Raw genomic sequence first — 10,582 nt, 5'->3', positions numbered from 1 at the left:
CACAAGGGAGGAGGATGGTTGGGGGTATTCATAAGAGCACTGGTCAATTTGAGCCCGTTTCCTCAAGTGAATACTGTTAGGATCTTAATAGGATTTCCACCATGTAACCCCAGGAAATGAAATGGGAAGCTTTGCATGAATCAGAGACCAGCACATCTCAGTTAGCCAGATTGTGTCAAGGCACATTCATTTTATTTCCAGCCTTTCTCTTTAGGGTACAGTTTAGGCTGTATGTCTTGTAGGTTTTAGAAGTATTTCCCTGACACACTGCTCTTTCCTTCAGGGGGAAGAGCATGTCAGGAAGGGAATGAGTGGCTCTTTCCTTAGAGGTTCTGTGAGCATTTACCGTATCGACTATAAGTCAACCTCATGTATAAGTCGAGGGCAAGTTTGGGGGGCAAAAATGATGGATTTTGATATGGCTCGTAGATAAGTCGATTGTAAAACTTAGGGGCGTATAGCAAAGGATGAAGCAAACCAAAACAATGTCAACGAACCTACAAAATTCCAACCATGATGTTTGTGCTCACATTTATCGCTGGATGGATAAGAGAATAGAGAGGGTTGGTGCTTCCAGGACAGATTATACTCTTGCCTTTCACCAGGGGATAAGAGTTAAGATACAGTATTTACATTGACCCATGGATAGGTTGACTCAGGTTTTTTGGGTCATTTTTGGACCCAAATTTCTAGACTCATACATAAGTATATACAGTAAATATACAGCCAGGTCTTTGAAAATATAGCTGCCACTACCCTGAAGGGATGCTGTAATTTCTACCCATTCCATCTTGCTACCTCACATCTTGATATGAGATAAAGGGTGGTGGTTATACTCTTCTAGTTACAGAAGAGTTCTGGCTGTGGAGGTGGCCACTCGTGACACAGGAGCTTGTGTGCAAAGAATTTACAGTTGCACATGTGCTGCCAGCGCATGTCAGTTGGAATCCTAATGGTCAGTCCAGACTACAGTCGCCCATTGAATAAATAGGCAAAAGGACCTTGTAGTACCTTTGAAAGATAGGAGTTGTTGCATAAGCCTTCGTAGCCTAAGCCTGCTTCATCAGACGACTCAGGACCAAAACACACTGTAGAAATAACCCCATTTGGGAGCACTTTGCCCAGGCTCAGTGCTAGGGAATTCTGGGAATTGTAGTTAATTGTGGCTCCAGAACTCTTCACAGAGAAGGCTAAATGTCTCACAACACTACAGTTCCCAGAATCCTAGCATTGAGCCAGGGCAGTTAAAGTGCTCCCCAATGGGATTATTTCTGCAGTGTGTTTTGGACCCCAGTCTACTAGAAGTTATTTTTCTCTAAAGGTGCTTCAAGACTAACATGTCTATGTCTTTGATTTTGACCACCATTGAATAAACGTTTGAGTCAGCAGATAAATATAATTGATCCAAAGGCTCTATGCAAAATTAATGACAGGATTTAAGCAATTGCCTAGACTGCTCCAGTGGACAAAAGAGAGAAGCTTTTGTTTTGACCCCTGGGGAGGAAGGCTCCAAACGTGGTGGCAATTCATTCCCCATCTCCAAAGGTTGCATTGTTTTCACATTTGGGAACAAAACCCTGCTGTACAACATAAGCACCTACAAATCTGTTTTGTAATTCGCCACATGCTGTTTAAAAGGGTTGGTCAGCCCCCATATCCATGGATTCAAGCGTTCACGGCGTGAGGCTATTCCAAAAATAGATAAATTCCAAAAAAGCAAACCTTGATATTACCATTTTATATACTTGCCATTATATAAATGGGGGGGTAAAAGAAGACAATACGATCGTGGAGAAGCCCAGTTCTCTACATAATGTGTATTGTGTTACCAAATGTCTGTCCTGACAGTTGTTCACAACAACATTGAAGCCCTTTTTCTCCCGTAGTACGCCTGGTGTATTAAATCTGTAAAAGAGCACTAGTAGCGTCAAGTGAGGAGCAGACTTGCTACAGATGATTTACTCCACAGTAAGGTGAGTTAGAGCCGGCCTCATTGTAGTGGGTTTAAGTGTTGGACGGTGACCGGAGATCAAGGTTCGATTCTCCGCTCAGCCATGGGGGTCTTTAAACAGGCTGGATGGACATCTCTCAGAAGGGTCTTAGTTGTGAATCCCTGCACAACAGACAGGTTTGACTAGATGTCCTTGCAGCCCCTTCCGATCCCGTGAGGTTTGTCCGTCGCAGCTGAAACCTTTTGTAACGCTTGTGCCACAGTTGAGGGTGTACCAAAGATGCATACGCATGGAGAGGAATCTGGAAACTGGAAGATCAAAATGTGGTAGATTGAAAATCCAAGCCAATTTGCTCCTGTTGTAAAGGACAGTGCAGTTATCTTAGAAGGTTAAGGGGAAAGGAAGAGGAGCTAGAATTCATAAATCCAGCCAAAATGAGTTCAGATGTAAGGAATCGTACATCGTCTTGGCATCTTAGCACACTTAAAAGGAGCTATGTAGTCGTAACCTTTGTAAGGGTTTAAAACCTCATATATCTTCCATATTTGGCAGTCAGGGAATGTGAAAATAAGCCAAAATGTAAGCCTTCCCGGCCATTAATGTTCATCTTTAATTTCCAGTGTTTGGCCACTTGTGAGGGGCAGCATTTCCAGAATATAAAATGAATTCGGTGCAAAGCATTAAAAAAGAGGGTCACAAGCTATTTCTATTAGTGATCTTAGGCCCCATACAGACAGGCCAAAATAAAGCTGCTTCGGGTAACTTTGGAGGTATGCTGTTTAAACGATGCATACATCCTAAGAGGCCAGAAGCCATGCCACAGTCCTAAGGACTGGAACACAGCTTTGGTGCAGCTTCTGGACTCTTAGGACGCATGCATCATTTAAACAGCATACCTCCAAAGTTACCCGAAGCAGCTTTATTTTGACCTGTCTGTATGGGGCCTTAGTTTTTAGCACATTTGGCCTTACTTGAGTCCCTTTTTTGCTATCTGCTTGTCTATACAGATTTGCAGATGAACTCCTGCGCAGACCAAGAGATGGAGCTAGTGGGTTTTTTCCTCTCCTTCCTTCCTTTCTTTCCGCCAGCAAAAGCACTGACCACTCCCAAGGAGTGTATATAAGCCATCTTCTGTAATTAAAAGTAAGAGGAAAGGAGCGTTTTAAAACCCCGAAGCAGACCAGCAAACATTTTTAAACTTGAGTAGGCTCTCCATTGCTGTAATGTGACTGATGGAGTTTTTGTCCTGAGATTCAAGGTGGCTTAGAATGATTTCAACAAGATTAAGACATTAGATTACTAAAGTTAAAAAAAGAAAAGCATGGTTAAAATAGATTCAAAACACACCACACACGCAGAATTAAAATCGAAGCACCTGCCTGAATACAAATGTCTTCACCTGCCAGCAGAAAGAAAGCCAGCTGGACCTCCAGTGGAAGGGACTTTGGTGAGCAGGATCTCTTCCAAGTCTTCTTCACCTGCAAAGAGGATAGGAATGAGAGAAAGTTCTCCCCTGCCAGTCTTAAAATTCAAACTGAGTTGTATCAGGAGATAGCCACCTTTCAGATAGTCTGGATCCAAGCTGCATTGGGCTTTCAAGATAAAGCACTTTGAATACTTCCCAGAAATGGCCCAGGAGCCTGTTTGGACATGCGGTCGCACAGTCCCTGTAACCAGCTTGGCTGCAGCATTTTGGAGCTGCCAAAATCTCAAACCGTTTTCAAGGGCAGCCTTGCAATAGAGTATGTTACAGTAATCCAACCTATGTATCACCATTGTCAGATCTGGTCTGGGTTGAATTTACATAGGTCCTCTGTGGTCATTCTTTTTTGTTTTATGTCCAGGAGTAAGCCCGCCTTTACTCTTTCTTCCTCAGCCTTCCTCAGCAATTGTTCCAAGTCCATGCTGTTTTTTGCTAGTAGTACAGTCCCATCCGCGTCTCTTCAGTTGTTGGTGCACCTTCCTCCTACCTTTACTCCTCCTCCAAGTCAGTGGTTGCCAAACTTATCCAGATGTTTTGGAGCACAGCTCCCAGAATTGTTGGCCAAGTCGGCTGGGACTTTGGGAAGAACACATTTTTGGGGACCACTGTTCTAAGTCTAAACCTTTGTATGGAGAGTATGCAAAGATGCATTAGAGATGAAGAATTTCCAGAGGCCACATTAAGCCTGTAAACCCTGGTTCTTGCATCTCTGGCACCCCTTACTTTTAGGACCAGAAAGCTGAATGTGGAACTCATAAAAGATATCTGGGGAAGTAGATTTAAGTCTGGGAAAGCTCATGTTGCCGCCGTCTTCCAGTTAGTCTCAGAGGTGCTACAAGATCTCTCTACGTACTTCTACGCCAGTCTCTCTGATGCCATCCTAACAACCCCATCAGATAGAAGTTGCTTGAAAAGGACACTTGCTTTTTGTCCTTTTATTTTGGGTTGGTTATTTGTCAGTCATGTAGGCAGCCAGTCACCAACTCAAGGGCACCTTTCCTTCCCCGGTGCAAGAGGAGTGGATTCTCATCAATCACCGCCTCCTTGGCTGGCAAGGAGCGTTCCCAGGGGAAGCCGAGACAAAGATCTTAAAACCCGAGAAACCGCCAGGGAATGCGATCAGAAGAGCATTTGCTTAATAATTTGCCGTCGGTTAGGAGGGCTTGGATGGTCTCTTCCTGCATGGCAGATAGGGTTGGATTGGATGGCCCTATAAACAATGCTCAGCTATCTGAGTTTGCTTCTGTTTTTAAGAGAGTCAATTGTCTGGAAGTCTCCAAGAAGAGCTTTAAAACTGGTCCCAAGGTTTCCCTTCATCTTTGTAAGCTCCAGACCTTATGTGTGTTGACATTAGCGAGTCCCAGGGGAAGAAAACAGGCCACCGAACTGGCCGCAGTTGCCTGGATTTGGATGGTTTCCGTGTTGTTTCCTTTGTTTTCCAACCTGTTAGGGTTCTCCCCCCCCCATTCTATTTGGATGTTGATCTAACGCCGTTGGCAATGTAGCAAAGCATGGTACTTTCTGCCCACTCGCGGAGACCTTTGCCTCTTGATCAGTGAAAGAAGAGTGGTCTTTGGCAATGAAAAGTGAATGTGTATTATATAGTGTGAAAGCATGTCCTTGGGCGAGATGGAATACCATGGAGATGGAGGAACAAAGGCTGCTTCCCTCCAAAGAAAGGGATCTTTCCGTAACGTCTCTTCCAGCAAACAAGATACATACGTTTCCATCCTTTCAGGTGAAGGTGCGGACCAAACGAAGAGAGGGTTGTTATCCTTATTACATTGATTATTATATTTATTTGTATCCTGCTCTTGGACTCGGAGCGGCTCATGATATTACAAGAACGGTACAACTAAAAACATAGAAAAACTGAGACATTAAAATGGGACTACGTACGTTATTCCAGTATTAATACGGGTTGCTTATTCGCTGGGTGACTTTGGGCAAGTCTCTCAGTCTGAGAGGATGGCAAAGAATCAAGTACAGCGTGAAAAGACAAAGTGTGGAAAGCTAAAGAAAATTTTGCATCCCAGGGGGAAAAAACAGAATTCAGGGACTTGTCTAGATTTTGCAAATGAAGGGATGGGTTCATTCATTCTTTGCTTACCTTCCTGGGATGCAGCCAAAACATGCTGCAGAAATAATCCAGTTTGGGAACACTTTTAACTGCCCCGACTCAATGCTAGGAAAAGTAGTTTTGTGAGACGTTTAGCCTTCTTTTTCAGCGAGCCCTGGTCCCACAACCAACTGCACATCCCAATATGGCATAGCGTGGAGCCATGGCAGTTAAAGTGGTGTCCAACTGCATTCTGCACTGCGCAGACTTGAGTCTTCCAAGTCAGCTTGTCTGTCCTACCACACTGCCTCTTCTTTCTGCAAACATAGCCTTAAATTCCCCTTGAACCAAGCTGACCAGAAACATCCCCCTTTTCCGGGACATGTCCTACATTTCAGCTTTAGGGGGAATTCAAAAAGCGGCCTCCATTTTGAGCATGACTAAGAAGCACAAACTTATATTTCTTTGAGATTTTTTTAGCGTTCGTTTTGGAATGAACTCCATTTTCCGGCAAGATCCTACATTTTGCCAGGCCTTGTCCTCCTTTGCAGTTAGGCCATCTGGTCATCTTGACCTGAATCTTGCGTCTGGAGTTTCCAACCTTTACAAAGCATTGCGACCTTTCTTTTCCTCTCCGCTCCTTCCAGCGTCTGCTGCCCGTTTACCTTGCAAACTTGGAGGCATGGCAAAAGCTTTTGATCTAATTTTTATGCAGCGCCTACTGATCGAAGAGACCAGGCTATTACTTTACTCATTGTCAAACCCTCATAATGGTTCTCCCCTTTTCTTTCTTTTTGGGGCCAAAGAATTGCTTCCTTCCTCTTGCAGGCCGAGTCTCCTCCTGTGAGCGGACTGGAGCCATTTATCTCAATTTGACCCGCTGGCGCTCGGGGCTGGCGATGCCACACAATTCAATTACAAGATGGATGGCGACGAAGGACGGAGGGATTCGGCTACTGATTAGGCCCGGTGTGTGCGTGCGCGTGTGTGTAAGTACGTGTCACTGCATTCATAGTTGCCGAAATATCTGGGCCACTTTCTCATGGCTACAAAAGATGCTGCCAAGCACAGTCTCCATCCCTTGAGCACAGTTAGGGACACACATTGGCATAGTTAAGCCTTGGGTACCTACTGGGTACCTTCCATGAGATGCCAGACCTGGCCATGGTGACACAAATGCCCATTTACCAGTGATGTCGTCATCTGAGCTTTGGACTATGACTCTGGAGACCAGGGTTCGAATCCTGGTTCCCCCCTGGAAACCCACTGGGCGACTTTGGGCAAGTTTCTCAGTCTCAGAGGATAGCGATGGCAACCCCTCTCTGAAGAAACATGGCAAGAAAAGCACTATAAGTTGGAAACGACTTGGAGGCACACAACAACAACAGCAGCAGCGACAACAAACTACCTTAAAAGCCTTGGCTTTAAAAAGGTGAAGATCAGTACAAAGGGGACTGTTCTAAACTAGGAGAATTCTGGAGCTACCGAAAAAGCCTTATTATGTATACCTTCCCGACTAAAATATGAAATATTGAAATATGGCTTTGTTGGTGTCTTTGGGGGCATCTGCAAAACACTCTCAGAGGCTGTTGATGGACTGTGGGTCACACCATTCCCCTTGTGCTTTTAACTTCTTCCCCATCCTGACTTTCTGAGGCATCCCAGATGTATTGTTCATCCATTGCCTCCATCGTTCTTCCTTGGATTCTTTCCAGTCTGCCAAACAGTCTCTGAACTCCCAATTCTGAATCTGATTAGCGGCTATCCAGAGACAGCGCAGAGCTGACAGCTCCTCCAGGGCTGTTTGAAGGATGGTTTCATTACGGTCCAAGAATGGCCAGTTCACCCATCGGGGGAAAGATCTATAATGATCCCTTTCAAATGCAGGAACCGGTGCGAGTGACGCGGGGGCCCTGGGAATGTATTCCAGCGATGCTTTCCTCCTGTTGCAAATTGCTCATCCTGAAAACCGAAGAGAGGTGCTGAGATGGATAGATGGATGGATGTTGCAATGCATTGGTTCCTATGTGGCACAGTCTGTATGGCCCATTCTCGACAGGGAATTCTGGGAACTGTAGTTCAACAAAGGAACCTTCCTGAGCTCCAAAACCAATGCTGAGGTTGATGGCTTTAAACTTTGCGCATGTATTTTTCCCCCCTCCATGACGAAATGGCAAATTAGATCTATAATTGACGGGGAGGGAAAGAGAATGACACATTCTGCCACCATCATTTGGGTTATTTTCCTTCTCGCACGGTGGGGATTTTGAGGTCTTAGGGAGCCGGCTTAGGAAATATTGGATTTTTGCCGCGCTAATAATACGCGGCGTTATTGCCTTGAAATTTTTTGATTGCCAAGCTTAAGCGATTTGAGAGGCACTCTTTAAAACCCAGCAATGCCAGGGGGAGCAGGCATCAGCACACGGTTTACATTTGAGAAGAGGTCCCACATTTGATCCCCAGCTAATAGGACTAGGAGATCTCTTTCTCAGCTCCAAAACCTCAACCGTAGTACCAACTGGGGTAAGCAATACTGGGCAGAAGGGGCCACCAGTCTTGGCTTCGTGTCTTGATAAAACATACAACAAACACAGGTTCAATTCAAAAGATATACCCCTGTTAGTCTGTGGAAATAGTAGGCAGAGAAATCTTGTGGCACCTTTGAAAGAAAGAAGTTGGCAGCATGAGCTTTCCTAGACTTCAGTCTACTTCCTCAGATGCCCAGCTTTATTCTGAGCCGAATCTTCACGATGGTGCCCACATTAATCTCGAGCCTCCCTGCGACTTGGGCACTATTTATCAGCCAGACAGTATTTGACAGCATGGATATGTGTCTGTGTGAGAGAAGAGTGTGTGCTTGCAGTGAAATGTCAGCTGAGACGCCAAGATCTGTGCTAACTAGTCTGCAACCTTTCATCCTCGGAGGATGCGAGCCTCTCTGAGTGATCAGGAGCATCTTTTACAAAGGGAGCCATGAACAGCACTGGAAGATCGCTAGGATAATCCCATGAGATTGGAAGGCTGGGACATGCAGTCCATCTCATTTGGAGGGAGATAGGCAATTTAAGAGAGCAGGTGTGGCATAGTGGTTTCAGTGTTGGACTGTGGAGGGTTCGCTTCCCCGCTTCGCCATGAGCCTAGGCAAGTCGCACTCTCTCAGCCTCCAGGAAAAGCCATGACAACATTTCTCTTGCCAAGAACACCCCATGATAGGTTCGCCTTAGGGTCTCCATAAGTCAGAAATGACTTGAAGGTACACGGCATCCACAAATATGGAGGTCCAGCGAGGCGTTGGGGTTTGAGCATTGGAGAGAAGGGTTCAAATCCTATCTCAGTCATGGAAACACAATGGGTACCAAGGGCAATTTGCACTCTCTCAGCCTCAGGGGATGGCAAAGGAAACCCCCCTCCGAATAAATCTTGCCAAGAAAACCCTGTGAGAGGTTCACCTTAGGGTTGTCATAAGGTGGAAATGATCTGAAGGTACACGAGAACAACAAAATCAGTATGGTTGAGTGGGTTCAGCATTGGAGTGTGGTTGAGTGGATTGAGTGGAGACTGGGGTTCGAATCCCTAGTCGGCTGTGGAAGCAAGTCGCACTCTCTCAGTCTCAGAAGAAAGCATATAGGGTCGCCGTAAGTCGGAAATGACTTGAAGGTACCCAACAACGACGACGACAGGCATCAATGTGGATCCAACCCAGTTGTCTTTACCATCCTTTGGTCTCTCTCATCCTCTGTAACATTGGATTGTGTGCCTCCCGCAGGGAACCAGACTATTAACATAAAATGAAAAATGCCTGCACACCGTTCTGAACCTGGTGAGATCTAGAGTGAGATGTAAATCGAATGAATAATAAATCCTGTCAGGAACAAGTCCCTCGGCTGAATATCTTTCTGGTCTTAGCCGTTTCCTGTGCGCCTGAGCAGTCCCAGGTCTGTGCAAGCCTGAAACCGCCACGACTCTGGCGCATTTGGCCAAGGGCAAACCTGTCTCTGTGTCCCATCTCCTCCTTTCAGACAAACCATAGATTGCAGGAGAAATGCTGCATGTGCTTTGAGGAAGCATCAGTCCATTGCAAAGTTGGCATTTAATCCTAAAACCCTAAAGACAGAATACTGGGATCTTGAGTCCTAGATGCACCATGATGGTTTTTATTCAAAGCCATGGCTAATCCATAAGTTGGAATGAAGCTTTTGAAACTTGTCATGAGCAATGCCAGCATCTGTATCCATTCTAGATTTGGGTCCAAACCCGATGGAGTTGGTCCCTTGTGTTGCTGCCAAGCCAGGCATCCCACATCCTATATCTTGGCTTTTTTAGCTGCGGCATCCCCTCCCTTTCCCTTTTGCTTCTTCAGTCGCTACCAAACTGGCATTTTAAACAGTAAGCGGATGTTTCTCCCCTCCCCACAATCATTTAGGGGAAATGTAAGTGATTTTGTTAAAAGGAATGGGGTGAGGAGGAAGGCCTCCCGGATTCTTCCGCAGCCTTTGAACTGGCGTTCGTTTGATGTGTCACCGCCGGCGTGCGGATGGCGCACTGTCTCAGCCGTCAAGTCAGGCCGGCTCCAAAGGGAGGCGGAGATGAAGGCAAGCTGGCAACCTCTCTGCCATCCTGAAAGGGATGAAAAGAAACGGCCTGGAAAGAGATGGAAGGCAGGCGTTGGGGAGAGGCGTATAGAGGGTGATTAAATGGGAACCAAGCGGCATCAGAGACGCCAACATTTTGGTAACCGTTATGCCCGCACCACTCTGCAAGTGACCTAAAGGAAATAAATTGGCCTCACTGGTATAAAAGTGCATGTGATAAAATCATTTTTTAAAAATGTAGCTTGGTTTGATAGGAGTTTGGCATTATAAAGGCCGGAGCATGGAAACCCACAGTCGTGGAAAGCTATCGCCAATGGTTGCCGGTGGTGAGGAGTGCTTTGGAAGCCTTTCCAAAAAGACTGAGATCAAACATCTGAATACGCCATACGTAGGATTGCGAGAGTGGAATATATGCTTAAATAACTCTATTATTATTATTATTATTATTATTATTATTATTATTATTATTATTATTATTATTATTATTATTATTATT

The 10,582-nt window shown here is 45.3% G+C and overlaps 1 protein-coding gene across 2 annotated transcripts in view; it reads left to right on the top strand.

Annotated features, from left to right (window-relative positions):
- Positions 1–117: 117 nt before the first annotated feature.
- Positions 118–10,582, top strand: part of SRRM3 (serine/arginine repetitive matrix 3) — an 89,473-nt gene continuing 79,008 nt past the window's right edge. For both annotated transcript variants that reach the window (XM_042442326.1, XM_042442327.1), the window contains exon 1: positions 118–1,973. The gene's annotated coding sequence lies outside the window, so the exon portion shown is untranslated. The remainder of the gene's footprint in view (positions 1,974–10,582) is intronic.

Source organism: Sceloporus undulatus, chromosome 11 (genome assembly GCF_019175285.1).
Source record: "Sceloporus undulatus isolate JIND9_A2432 ecotype Alabama chromosome 11, SceUnd_v1.1, whole genome shotgun sequence".
Lineage (NCBI taxonomy): Eukaryota > Metazoa > Chordata > Lepidosauria > Squamata > Phrynosomatidae > Sceloporus > Sceloporus undulatus.
Note: the sequence above shows the minus strand (reverse complement) of the source record. Positions and strands in the feature narration are given on the sequence as shown.